Genomic DNA, 14,141 nt, shown 5'->3' with positions numbered 1-14,141 from the left:
TTTTTTTTTTTTGAGACAGGGTGTCGCTCTGCCACCTAGGCTAGAGTGCAGTGATGTGATCCCAGCTCACTGCAGCCTCAACCTCTGGTGCTGAAGTGATCCTTCCACTTCAGCCTCCTGAGTAATTGTGACTACAGGTGTGTGCCACCATATTGGGCTAGTTTTTAAATTTTTTGTAGGGAAGGGGTCTCACTATGTTGCCTAGGCTGGTTTTGAACTCATGAGCACAAGTGATCCTCCTGCCTCAGTTTCCCAAAATGCTGGGATTACAGGCATAAGCCACCATGTCTGGCAGCAGTACTTTTTAAGGTACATTTCCATTGATGTTTGACAGAGAAGAGCACACAGCAAACCAAGATACAGCTTAATGAATTTTCACAAAGTGAACACACTCAGGTAACCAGCTCCCAATCAAGAAACTGGCATTCCAAGAAACTCAGAAGCTCTCTCCTGCCCTCATCCAGTTACTTTCCCCTCAATAAAGGCAACCACTACGGTATGATAATGAGATTTATCCCTGATGTTTATGTAAAGTTTGTGCCCATTGACATATAGCTTTTTGTATATTTATCATATGTGAGTATATACAGTAAAATGTACCCATTCTTCAACCCATTTATTATTTACCTATTCCTCATTTACCCAGTCATCAACAATCAATGCTGACTGGCATTCATTGTTTCTTTTTTATTTTTTTTCATGTTGTTTGGTGCACATCATATGCATTTCTTTGGAGCATATACCTAGGAGCAGAATTGGTCAGTCACAGGGTATATGTATGTTCTACTTTGGTAGATGCCATAAAAAAGATTTCCAAAATGATTTTATCAAGTTACATCCAACTAGAAGTGTGTAAGAGTTTCCAATTTCTTTACATCTTTGCCAACACTTTTTGGCTTTCTATTTTGATGGGTATATTGTAGTATGTCATTGCCTTAGTAAAGTTGCATACCTGAATGCTTTTTCATGGGTTTATTTGCCAATTGGATATCCTGTTTCTGAAGTCCTGTTCAAGTCTTTGCAGAGAGTAATTAAAGAATAATTACTATAGTCTTTTGCAGATGGTAGAATTGTGATTCCCACTGTTGGTTTTGTTGGACACTGTGGTTTGTGTGGTATGGTTTTTGATGTTTCCTTCCTCAAAATTACATGTATCCATTAGATTTTTCACTAATGCATAAAATGTCTGTCACAGTTTCTATTGACTAAGACATTAGCTGCCTACCCTAAAAGCGTAAATGTTAGAGAGAGAACAGAGTGTAGCGTATGATAGGTTCTTTTACGTTGTATGGAACAAGGGCATATTATGATATGGGTATACAGGGAACCTAGAGAGAGAGGAAATGTCTCAGCAGCCTCAGAGCCAAGCTCCACAAAGAACTGGAATATCTCATAACCTGAGTATTGGTATTTTAACAGCAGCTTCAGTCACTTAACAGAGTGACCTGGTTATATGTTTGTCTTCTGAGCAGGTGTCATTTATTGACAAAGCAGTACTAGACTTTCTTTCTTCCCACTTCCCAGATTCTGCCACAATAAGGTTTCCATAGTCTCAGAGTTTCTATAGCATCTGCATAATATCTTCACTCCATGTGTCTTTCCATGGCTTCTCCTACTCCATTAATTTCATCTCTCTCTGCAGGCCTCACTTTTCAGTCAAGAATCAGATTGGACAGCCATTGTAGGGCACTCTATGAACAGTGCTCTTGCCCCAAACTACTTAGAGGGCCACTGGCCAGCCAAGATGGTTGCTTCATGTCAGCCAGCTGTGTCAGCTTCATATGTGCTATGGATTGGATGTTTGTCCCCTCCAAACCTCATGTTGAAATTTGATTCCAAGTGTTAAAGGTAGAGCTGAATAGGAGGTGTTTGGTTCATGGGCAAAGATCCCTCATACATAAATGAATGCCCTCCCTGGGGGAGGGGGAGTGAGTTCTCACTACATTAGTTCCCATGAGAGCTGGTTGTTAAAGAGCTGGCACCTCTCCCCTCTCTCTTGCTTCCTCTGTCACCATGTGATCTGTGCATACACCTGCTCCCATTTGCCTTTTGTCATTAGTAGAAGCAGCCTGAGGCTTTCACTAGAGGCAGATGCCCACTTTTGAACTTTACAGCCATCAGAATCATGAGCCAAATAAACTGCTTTTCTTTATAAATTACTCAATCTCAGGTCTTCCTTTATAGCAACACAAAGTGGACTAATATTTTGTTCTTTTCATTTTAAAGAGAATATTGAATGCCAGAACATTTCAGTGGCTTCTGCAATTTACATTCTATAAATGGTAGAGCTGGGATTCGAACTCATCCCTATTGTACTCATTTATTCATTCATGTCATAAATTCTTTTACTTATTTTTAGTCAACAAATAAAAACCATATATATTTTTGATGTACACAATTATATTTTGAAATATGTATACATTGTGGAATGGCCAAGTTGAGTTAATTAACATTTATATTACCTCATGCACTTATTTCTTTTTTTATGGTGAGAACACCTAAAACATACATTTTTATTAACTATCATCACCATGTTATAAAATAGATCTCCTGAAATTATTTCTCCTATTCAACTGAAATTTTGTACCCTTTGACTAATATCTCCCAAATTCTCCTTAATCCTCAGCCTCTGTAAATTGCAATTCTTTTCTTTGTTTCTGAGTTTGATTTTTCAGATTCCATATACAAGTGAGATCATGCACTACTTGTCCTTCTGTGTCTGATTTATTTCACTAAGCATAATGTCCTCCAGGTTCATTCATGTTGTTACAAATGGCAGAATTTCCTTCTTTTTAAAGGCTGAATAGAACTGTTTAAGTCTTTAAATCACTGTGTATGCACCACATTTGTTTTGTCCATTCATCCACTGATGAACACTTAGGTTGATTCCATATCTAGGCTATTGTGACTAATGCTGCAATGAATATGGGAGAGCAGATATATCTTTGACACACTGATCTGATTTCCTTTGTATGTATACCCAGTAGGGGGATTGCTGGATTGTATGGTAGTTCTATTTTTAATTTCTTTAGGAACTTCCATACTGTTTTCCCTAATGACTGAGCTAACTTACATTGGTTCTCTTTTCTCCACATTTTCACCAACGCTTGTTATCTTTTGTCTTTTTGATAATAGCCATATTAGTAAATGTAAGGCAGTATCTTATAGTGGATTTAATTTTCATTTCTCTGATTATTAGTGATGTTGAGCATTTTTCCAATTCCTGTTGATCATTTGGATGTCTTCTTTTGAGAAATATCTATTCAGGTCCTGTGTCTATTTTTTTCGTTGGGTTATTTTCTAGCTATTGAGTTGTTTGCATTCCTTATAGATTTTGAATATTAACCCTTTATCAGATGTATAACTTGCAATTTTCTCCCATTCTGTAGGTTGTCTCTTCACTCCATGGATTATTTCCTTGGCTGCGCAGAAATTTTTTAGTTTGATGTAACCCAATTTGTCTATTTTTGAATTTGTTGCCTGTGCTTTGGGGTCATATCAAAAAAATCATCACCTAGACCAATGTTATGAACACTTCCTTTGTGTTTTATTTTAGTCATTTTACAGTTTCAAGTCTTTTGTTTAAGTCTTTAATTCATTTTGAGTTCATTTTTGTATATGGTATGAGATAAAAGTCTAATTTTATTCTGCATGTGAATATCCAGTTTCCCAGTGACATTTATTGAAGAGATTGTCCTTTCCCTGTTGTCCATAGATATATATACATATATCTATATATCTATATGTATATAGATATCTATAAAGATATATGTGTATCTATATAGATAGATAGATGTATACATATATATATATAGAGAGAGAGAGAGAGAGAGAGACTAACTCTATTCACGACAGCACTTCCCTCATGATTTAATAACCTCTAAGGCTCCACTTACTAATACACATTGGTGATTAGGTTTCAACATATGAATTCTGGAGGAGACACAGACATTTAGATTATAGCAGATATAGAACTCTGGGCAGGGTAGAAAACATTTGTTAGTCCGATAGAGTTTCCATCCATCCATCAATCTATCCACTCATACATCCATGTCTACCTTTGCCCATTAATTAAACAAATATCTGTTGAGTTATTTTAAATAAGTGCTAGATACAGGACTTCTGAGAGAGAGGGTTTGGAGCACTAGGTCAAGGTCAAACTGGCAAGACACACTTCCTCTCCTGGAGGCCAGGGTTCAGCCAGATGTCCTCTTTGTCATCTGCAAAATAAGAAAATCTAACCTAGATACTTGCTTACGTCTCTTCCAGTGCTGTTACTTGATGATTTAAGCACTTTTCAAAAGGGCTGATATCTTAGAGTGTTATCTGATTTGGTCTTCTCATGTCTGGGATGAGAAAATCGAAACCTGGGGAGCTCTAGGGATCTGACCTGACGTCCTCTTCACTCTCCTGGTGACTCTATTACTCAGCAATGCTGTGAGGACCGGTGGACAAGGACAGAAGAAGCTGCGGGCAGAACGCATGGATTCCAGGACTGCAGGTTCAGCCAAGACCAGAAGTAGCTGGTATGGTGGTTATCTCAGCGGGTTGGCCCAACCCAGGCACGGAAAGTGGAAAAGATTGGGGGGTTGGGACCGAAGAGCTGCCCCGTAGTTTTCTTTCTTTTCCCAACAGTTGAACCCCAGCATATATCTGTGTGGGCATTGAGAGAAAGCAGGTCCAGCTGCCTTGCAGTGGCCCCAGGAGCCTGTGAAACGTCTGCTCTTACCAGGCTCACGGAGGGTTCCAGGATGCTCTGCCCAATGGCTGTTTCCTTGACTTCTCTCTTCCAAAAAGGAAATTGCAGGCATGTTACTGCTTTGCTCAGGACTGGGGATTATGGAGCTTAAACTCTCTCCTCCAAGCCATGTTCAAGTTTTGACTTAAAAGGGAAATGTTTCATTTTAGGCCAAATGCATCCCCCTCTTTCCCCCTTCCTGGAACGAGAACAAAGCAATTCAAATCAGAAAACAGGGGGAACTCCATGCGCCCTGTCCACAGGGACCCGGCTCCCAACTGGATCCCACGGAATTTGATTGAAGTGCAACTGAACCCCTCCGCGTTTGTTCAAATGTCATTTAAATAGAAACGTTTCAAATCTCTGCCAAGGAACTGAGCAGGGGGTGGCATGGAATGGAGTCAGGCCCTCACTGCTCTGTGGGCTGCGGCGGGCCCAAACCACAGGGGCAGGACCCAGGCGAGGCTGACTGAAACCCAGCACAAGGGAAAAACGAAGCAGTGGGAAAAGAGGGGAGAGGGGAAAGAGAAGGGACGGAAAGGGGGCAGAGGTGGACTCTGGGCAGTTTTTACACTTAAAGATACAAGCTATAAATGACACACAGATGTCTGCATTTTGGGATCTTTTTTAAACTTTATTATTATTATTATTTTGAGACGGAGTTTCACTCTTGTCACCAGACTGGAGTGCAATGGTGCGATCTCGGCTCACTGCAACCTCCGCCTCCCGGGTTCAAGCAATTCTCCTGCCTCAGCCTCCCGAGTAGCTGGGACTACAGGCACCCGCCACCATGTTCAGCTAATTTTTTTGTATTTTTAGTAAAGACAGAGTTTCACTATGTTAGCCAGGCTGGTCTTGAACTCCTGACCTCGTGATCTGCCTGCTTCAGCCTCCCAAAGTGCTGAGATTACAGGTGTGAGCCAACTTTATTATTTATAAGATAGAGACAAACTCTGAAAGCCTGAAAGTATTCATGATCAGGATTGCAGTGAGCCTCCAGATTATGGCTGTCACCTTCTTTGGTGTCACGACGATTCAAACATACATGCATCATCGCAGCTGTTTTTAGCTTAACAGTCTGGAAAGAGGAGAACAATCTTTGACTTGCTGGGCTTTGTCAGGACTGCTGAAGGAGATGTGGTTGGAGGTCTGGGGCTGAGGGTTTGGGTCTTAGTTTCCTTACCCCACTCGATAAAGGCAGTCATGAGGTCAGGGATTTGAGATACTGTTGGTACCCAGGACTGGAAATCTGCAGGCGTTGCCGTGATGTACCCTGGGGGTGCCCAAGAGGAGGAGGCTGGACTTTCATCCTTCACTCAACTGTAATGACTACACTTTGATTTGTTTTATATTTTGAGTTCTGGATAAAATTTTGTGGAAAAAAGAAATCTGCCACTAACAGCACTGTTTAGAACCACGAAGGTAGACATTTCAAAAGGTCCATGATTCTGACATTCTATGAGATCAGAATTGGGGAGAGATTGGAGTCAGGATCATTCCTTCATCCCTGAAGATCCATTCGCATGAGATAGATTTAACTTGCTGCACTAAGACTTCCTTCCTGGCTAGGCACAGTGGCTCACGCCTGTAATCCCAGCACTTTGGGAGGCCGAGGCTGATGGATCACCTGAGGTCGTGAGTTTGAAACCAGCCTGGCCAACATGGTGAAACCCCATCTCTACTAATAATACAAAAATTAGCCAGGCATGGTGATACATGCCTGTAATCTCAGCTATTGGGAGGCGGAGGCAGGAGAATCACTGGAATTTGGGAGGCAGAGGTTGCAGTGAGCTGAGATCATGCAATTGCACTCCAGCTTGGGTGACAACAAGAGCAAAACTCTGTCAAAAAAAACCAAAAATACTTTCTTCCCAAGACAGATAAGATGGGCTTACCTGGCTACTGAAAAAACTATGTTGTCAGGACACAATACAAGCAACTCATATGATTCTTGTCAAATAATGATGATATGTTCACACCTGATGCCTTTGTTTGTCTTTCAGCCTTTGCCCATGGAAAGCTAAAAAGCAGTGGTTCCCCACATTTCGCAGGATGAGAACACTTTAAAACTATTCAATGGTTCTTGCGGATCCCTGCAGACTGGTAGGTGGACTTACCTTACCTGTGGACAAAGAAAATGTGTGAGGAAAGAAATCCATTCTAAATTTAATAATTTTTTGAACCAAGCTTTCATTTTATTATTGTATCTACTTGTGTTTGAAAAATCACTACATATATATGTGCAAGATATTACTTATTCATTCTATGATAATGCTTGGTAGAAAGACAAATGGACAGTCGTTGCAGTTACCTGAGAGTTCACAGACTGGGGAATTTGCTATTGGATGTGATGAAAAGATAGCAAATGTGTGGAATGTATGCCTCCAGGTCCTTACCCGTTACCTATTTCACTGTGATACTTCTTTTCCTGCTGAACCTGAAACTCAAGCTCAGAATCGCTCTCAACATAATACTCCAAGAAGCCACTATGATCTATGGGAGTTAGCAGGTAAGAGAAACTCATTCCCTTCCTCTGGTGTAGACTAAAAGTTTCTAGAGTGTAGGGTCAGAACATGCTTGCTTGGCATTGTTCTGAATCTAAAGAACCCTAGAACTTGAGAACGATTCATATGGGCCTGGATCCAGCAGACTGGTGAGTGACTTAGGACTTAGGAAATCCCGAGAAAACTCAGTATTGGTGCCGCTACAATATGAGCCTCCCCTGAATTGAAATAACCTGAAGATGTATAGGAAGTGCAGCTCAAGAGTTGCTGATGGTGAGATCTGCCCTTCCTTATGGATATTTATTCTTTTATCTTAGAGAACTTCACAAAGCAGCAGGATATAGTCAAGCAAGGCACATCCCCTTTCATCACTGTGTTCAGCCAAGAAGCAGCTGTGAGACTGAAACCGCCTTTGCAAAATTATGACTGAGCCAGTGAAAGAGAGCTAACCTAACTGACTCCATCTTGCTTCTAACCTTTAAGCTGTCCCTGTTCCTTCCTGGGCATAGGCTGAACTAACTTTGGGAGGAACTTAATTTACAGTTACAGTTTTACAAAAAACAAACAAACAAAAAACCTCTGGCCCAACTCTGTAAAGGCAGCCATGAGGTCAGGAGTTTGAGATACTATTGGTACCCAGGACTGGAAATCTGCAAGTGCAGTGGCTCACGCCTGTAATCCCAGCACTTTTAGAGACCGAGGCTGGCAGATCACGTGAGGTCAGGAGTTCGAGACCAGCCTGGATAACTTGGTGAAACCCCGTCTCTACCAAAAATATAAAAAATTATCTAGGTATGCTGGTGCACACCTGTAATCCCAGCTACTCAGGAAGTTGGGGCGGGAGAATCACTCGAACCCGGGAGGCGAAAGTTGCAGTGAGCTGAGATGGTGCCACTGTACTCCAGCCTTGGTGACAGAGCGAGACTCTGTTTCAAAAAAAAAAAAGCCAAAAAAACACCTCCTTCTTGCCTGGGGACTAAACTGCCTTTGTCCCACTAACGGAGCTGATTAGAAATTACCGTTTAGGAGTCATGCAACTGGAGGCTACAAGATTCTAACTCTCCCTAAACTGCTTCTAAGATCAGTGCTGGAGACATTTTGCGGACCCTGCACTCAGGAGGCACCACCCAGATGGATAAACTCGTGCATCTGATCTTGTGGCCCCCACCCAGAAATGGACTCAGTGCAAAAGGACAGCTTCAGTTCTCTGTGATTTATCTCCTACCTAACCAATCAGCACTCCTGGCTCACTGGCTTCCCCCTACCCACCAAGTTGTCCAAGTTGTCCTTAGAAACGCTGATCCCCTAATGCTTGGGAAGACTGGTTTGAGTAATAAAACTCCCGTCTCCCGCACAGGTGGCTCTGCCTGAATTATTCTTTTTCTGTTGCAATTGCCCTGTCTTGATAAATCAGCTCTGTCTAGGCAGTGGGCAAGGTGAGCCCATTGTGCAGTTATAAGTCATCCCTTTCAAGAGGAACACCAAGGGAAGGTGATGGCTCAGGCACTGAGAAAAGACCCAAGACATGAAGGAGGCATTAGTTCACTATAACCTGGCTACATAGTGAAACAGTAGACCTTCAGAACTGAAAGAGACTCAAGAACAATCTCCATTTCCAGTGAGAAAACTGAGACCCACATCTATGAATATTCATACATAATTCATACATAATATTCATACATATTTCATTAATTAGTGATCTAATTTAGTATAATCGTACCTTCATAACTTTCATCAATTTCAGTGACTTTGGTTAAATATCACTAAAGAGGCCGGGCGCGGTGGCTCATGCCTGTAATCCCAGCACTTTGGGAGGCCAAGGTGGGCAGATCGCTTGAGGTTAGGAGCTCAAGACCAGCCTGGCCAACATGGTGAAGCTCTGTCTCTACTAAAAATACAAAAATTAACCGGCCATGGTGGTGGACACCTGTAATTCCAGCTACTCGGAAGGCTGAGAAAGGAGAATTGCTTGAACCCAGGAGGCAGAGGTTGTAGTGAGCCAAGATTACACCACTGCACTCCAGCCTGGGTGGCAGAGCAAGACTCTGTCTCACCAAAAAAAAAAAAAATCACAAAAGATATGCCATTTAATTTCAAGATGGTGTGCTTAACCCCAAATCAAACTTATGGTGCATCTTGACACTCTTAGTCATAGATTAAATTTGATGCAAATCAGCTCATTCCTTCTCAAGTGGCTATGAAATAAGATGGGCAAATAGAAAATGCTCCTTTATTGCACAGATTTGGATAGAAAACTGTGTCATTTTGCTGTCATCATAAGGTCACAGCCATATCAGCTTTTATCAGTCAGTGTAAGACAATTGGCCTGAAGAACAGACATTGTCCTGTTCCCATTATCAGTGTGCTAAGAAAGTTCCCTTATCTGCTCACAGCTTTTCTTCCCTTCCCTTTTCAAAGCTAAAATGTCATGGGGTCAAAATCCCAGCTTTCCTTTTTCAGGAATTGACAAACTGGTCCAATAATTCCTACGGAAATGCAAGGGACCCAGAATGGCCAAAACAATTTTGAAAAAGAAAAACAAATTTGGAAGGCTCGCACTTTTCCAATTTCAAAGCTGTAGTACTCAAGATTGTGTGGTCCCGGCACAAGGACCGACCTATGGATTATTGGAATAGAATTGAGAACCCAGAAATAAACCCAATTCAACTGATTTTTAGACAAAGATGCCAAAACAATTCAATGAGGGAAAGAATAGTCTTTTCAACAAATGGTGGGGTCAACTGGATTTCCATATGCAAAAGAATGAAGATGGACTCCAACCTCACACACCATATACAAAAATTAACTCAAAATGGATCAGAGCCCTAAATATAAAAACTAAAACTTTTAGAAAATAAACTTAAGTATAGATCTTCATGACCTTATATTAGGCTATGGTTTCTTAGGTGTGGCATCAAAGGTACAAACAGCCCCAAAAAAGTTAAATTGGACTTTATCAAACATTAAGTGCTTCAAAGGACACTATCTCCAGAATGGAAGGAATTGTGCGTTTCTAATAAATGTCTAGTATCCAGAACTCTTACAACTTAAAGAAAACAAAGCAAAACAAAACAAAAAACTCAACTTAAAAAATGGGCAAAGTATTCAAATAGACATTTCTCCAGAGAAGATGTACAACTGGCCAATGAGCACATGAAAAGCTGCTTAATATCATTAGTCATTAGATAAATTCAAATAAAAACCACAAGGAGATTCCTCTTTGCATCCACTATGGTGACTCCACCCAAAAAGGTGGATAATAGTAAGTATTGGCAAAGACGTGGAGAAATTGAAATTCTCGTGCATTGCTGGGTAAACTGTAAAATGGCATATGCACTTTGGAAAACGATTCATCAGTTCCTCAAAAAGGTAAACATGGAGTTACTCTAAGTCCCAGCATTTTCACTCTTAGGTATATACCCAGGAGAATGGGAAACAAATGTCTACACAACAACTTGTACACCAATGTTTGTAGCAACATTATTCTTAATGTCCCAAAGCCAGAAACAACCCAAATCTTCATCAAACATTCATTTTTATGAATAAATAAAATGTAGTATATTGTAGAGTGGAACTTTTTCAGAAGAGGAATGAAATTCTGCTATGTGCTACAACATGGATGAACCTTGACATCATTATGCGAAGTGAAAGAAGCCAGACATACTCAGGCCACATATTATTATGACTCAATTTACAGAAAATGTCCAGAATAGGCAAATTCAGAAAGTAGACTGGTGGTTTCCAAGGACTGGGGGTTGGAGAAGGTGTATTGAGTGACCTGCTAATGAGTATGGGGTTTCTTTTAGGGATGATACAAATATTCTGAAATTATATAGGGGTTGCACAACTTTGTGAATATATCAAAAACCCCTGAATTGTACACTTTTAACGGGTAAATTTGATGCTATGTAAATTATGTCAATTTTTAGGAAAGGCCATTGAAATGAATTTGGGGGACAGTTTAAGCATGCTAATGGGGACAAATGAGAGCTTAGGAGGCATCAAGGCTCATTTCTCTTGGTCCACTCTAGGATTTTTCTTAATCATCAAGTGTAGGTGGTACATGCAAGAGGTCACTTGTCCACAGTGTCATTGGCCCAAACTGGTGTCATTTCTCTCCTTGCTACACAACTTTCATCCAGTCGATGGGTCTTATATTCTCCTATACATGTAGGTAGCTTAGTACAGAAAAAAGGACATGAGCTTCAGTGGCTGGCAGTGTTGTGTTGAATTTTGGTTCTGTCCTTTGCTCACTGGGAGACCTCAGGCAAGTTACCCAGCCCCTTGGATCTCAGTTTCCTCATTTATAACATTGGTTGGTGGAAAGACTCAATGTCAAATTCCAGGCACATGGTACATGCCCAGCCCGTGTTAGTGCCTTGCTTTTTCCTTCGCCTTGTCTTCCCAGGGTGGCGAGAGCTCAGTGTTTATACACAAGAAAGCATCAGTAGGGAAAGGCTAAAGGGGCAAGTTACATCCCCTTCACTCCTTCACTCAAGTTCAATAACGGGGGAATCTGATCACAGCCAACTCTCTCAGGTGCAGATTTTGTCTGAGGGCAACTTCCATGGCCTTATAAAAATGCAGCTGAGCCGTAAGAATCAGAGCTGGTTGAATCTTCTAAGCCAGGTAACTACAATGAGTTTCCAGGCACCCAAGCTTCTGCTGCTTCCTCACCTCACCTAGAATAAGTTGGATAGCTTGCCAGACTCATAGGTATCTGTACCATTGCAAGGTGTCACCTGACTTCCCTAAGTGACCTCCCTAGCACCCCATCCTTATCATCAGAGAGAGCCCTCAGCAGGGGCAGAAACTGAGTCAGACACTTCTTCCAGAAGCCAATCCTTCTCTCATCACCCTCCCCCCCACCTCCTCTAACCCACAAGCTGGCTTTCATTTCCCTTCTCTCTCAAGCTGCGAGGAGTATCTCTTCCTAACACTTGTCAAAAATTAAAGCGAGACCTGCTTTCAAATGTTCTGTCTGTACTCGCCAGCCAGGAAGGGGAGTCTGTCTCCAAAGAATTTGCATTTACAATTCCATATATGCACTCGTGCTAAGACGAAAGAATGTCTCCTCGCTTTCAAGCTGGGTTTGGCATGACCTCTAGGTTTTAATATTTTCAACAAAGTGTCATTTGACAATTCGACCACATTTAGAAAGTGGAGAAAAGCGAATGTCCTCTCCTAAATGTGCCGACTGGATTGAGAGTCAGTTGAGAAGACTTAGCCCAGAGCCATCGACTTTATTTTATCTTTTGTTTTCACCCTTTATTTAATTTTTTAAAACCTAGACAGAAACACGATCATTTTCATCTCTAGGTTTTAACTTCTGTTTTGGTTACAAGGGTCAACATGAGGCTTCCTAAGAAGACCAGAAAATCTGCATTTCCTGATGCAAAAGCATTAAGCCAAGCTTCCGTGTCTTGCATCCAACCTAGCCTCCCTACCTGCCCCACCCCAGCTCCAGCAGGAAGGCATCTAATCACAGCCACATCTTCCGGGTGTAGATTTTATCAGAGGGCAATACCCCCATAAACGCTACAAGACTTCAGCAGACTCTGTTCTTTGCCCCCAAGCAAAGCCACTTTCAAAGGCCCCCGTGGAGTCTCAGGTCATCCTGCAGACAGGGAGCCGGGTTGCAATGGGTGCAGTCCCTCAAGAGGCCAGGAGGAGGGTGTCTTGTCCTTCAGAAGCCCTTTTACGGGCCACGGTCCCCCTAGCATGGAAGGCTCAGTCCGGATGAATGTGTGGCATTGGCTCCACGACTCAGCCCGCAGATCTGCTTGTCACAATAATCAATGACGCCTCAGGCTGTGCCACCCAGCTCCGTTTTACTTAGAAGTCGGCTGAACAGTAGGGTTCCTCATGATGGCTTCATTCAGCACTCCGGCAGGCCTGTGGGCACAAGACGGGGGCAGGTTTACACAGATGCTAGCCTCTCTGGCACCCTAGCAGGTGTCTGCTAACCTCCCTCAGACCACCCTCAGAGTAAAGAGCCCCCCTCGCGTTTGATGTCCGAGAGGCCAGTCTCTGGAGTGGCCTTGGGGAAAGGGATCTGCTACCTGCCTGTTGCTCACAGGTTGGCTGGTGCATGAGGACTTGTGTCCACGCAGGAGGGTGATAACACAGGGTCCAGCTTTGGCAGAGCACTAGGACGCTTCATGCAACACTGCATTCATTAGTCCTGGCCACACCGAGAGGTATCATATGCCCATTTACCCACGAGGAAACAGGCTCAGATCCATGGCGTGCCCTGCCGGAGGTCACAAAACCAGCAGGTCACAGAGCCGGGGCCTGGCCAGCAGGCTTCCGCCCATGCTTGCACTGCTGTACCACCTGCAAAAACAGATGGGCCCCCTGGAGGCTGAGGGAATAGCCAGTCGCCATCAGATGCTTTAAACTTCTAAAAGCCTTTTCACATCTTCTTCTGGTATCTGTTTTGCTTCTCCCAACAGACGCTCCTGCTGGTGTGGTTGGTGGGGGATGCCAGACCTGAGCTGATGTCGCCCCTCGAGAGCTGCTGCCAACTGTATCCAGCAACCTTCTCCTTCTCCCAGGAAGGTGCGGGCAACCATCCTCCCACCTTGATGCCTCCTGGGCTTAATGGCCTTTATTTGCACTATGAACTGACGGGGCTCACCCATATCAAAGAGGAATGCAATTGAGTGACACCTTCCGAGCACCTGGAAAGGCCACCACTTGGTGCTGTATTTGCAGTGCTTCCCAGCAGCAGAACCTGTGTGTCCTTAACAGCAGAGGCAAGGGAAGATGTCTGAAAATTCTTTGAGATGTTATATTTTATCTAAAAAAAAAAAAAAAAAAAAAAAAAAAATTATGAGGCCAGGTGCAGTGGCTTACGCCCAGAATCCTAGCATTTTGGGAGGCTGGGGTGAGTAGAT

Source organism: Cebus imitator, unplaced genomic scaffold (genome assembly GCF_001604975.1).
Source record: "Cebus imitator isolate Cc_AM_T3 unplaced genomic scaffold, Cebus_imitator-1.0 Scaffold229, whole genome shotgun sequence".
Lineage (NCBI taxonomy): Eukaryota > Metazoa > Chordata > Mammalia > Primates > Cebidae > Cebus > Cebus imitator.
Note: the sequence above shows the minus strand (reverse complement) of the source record.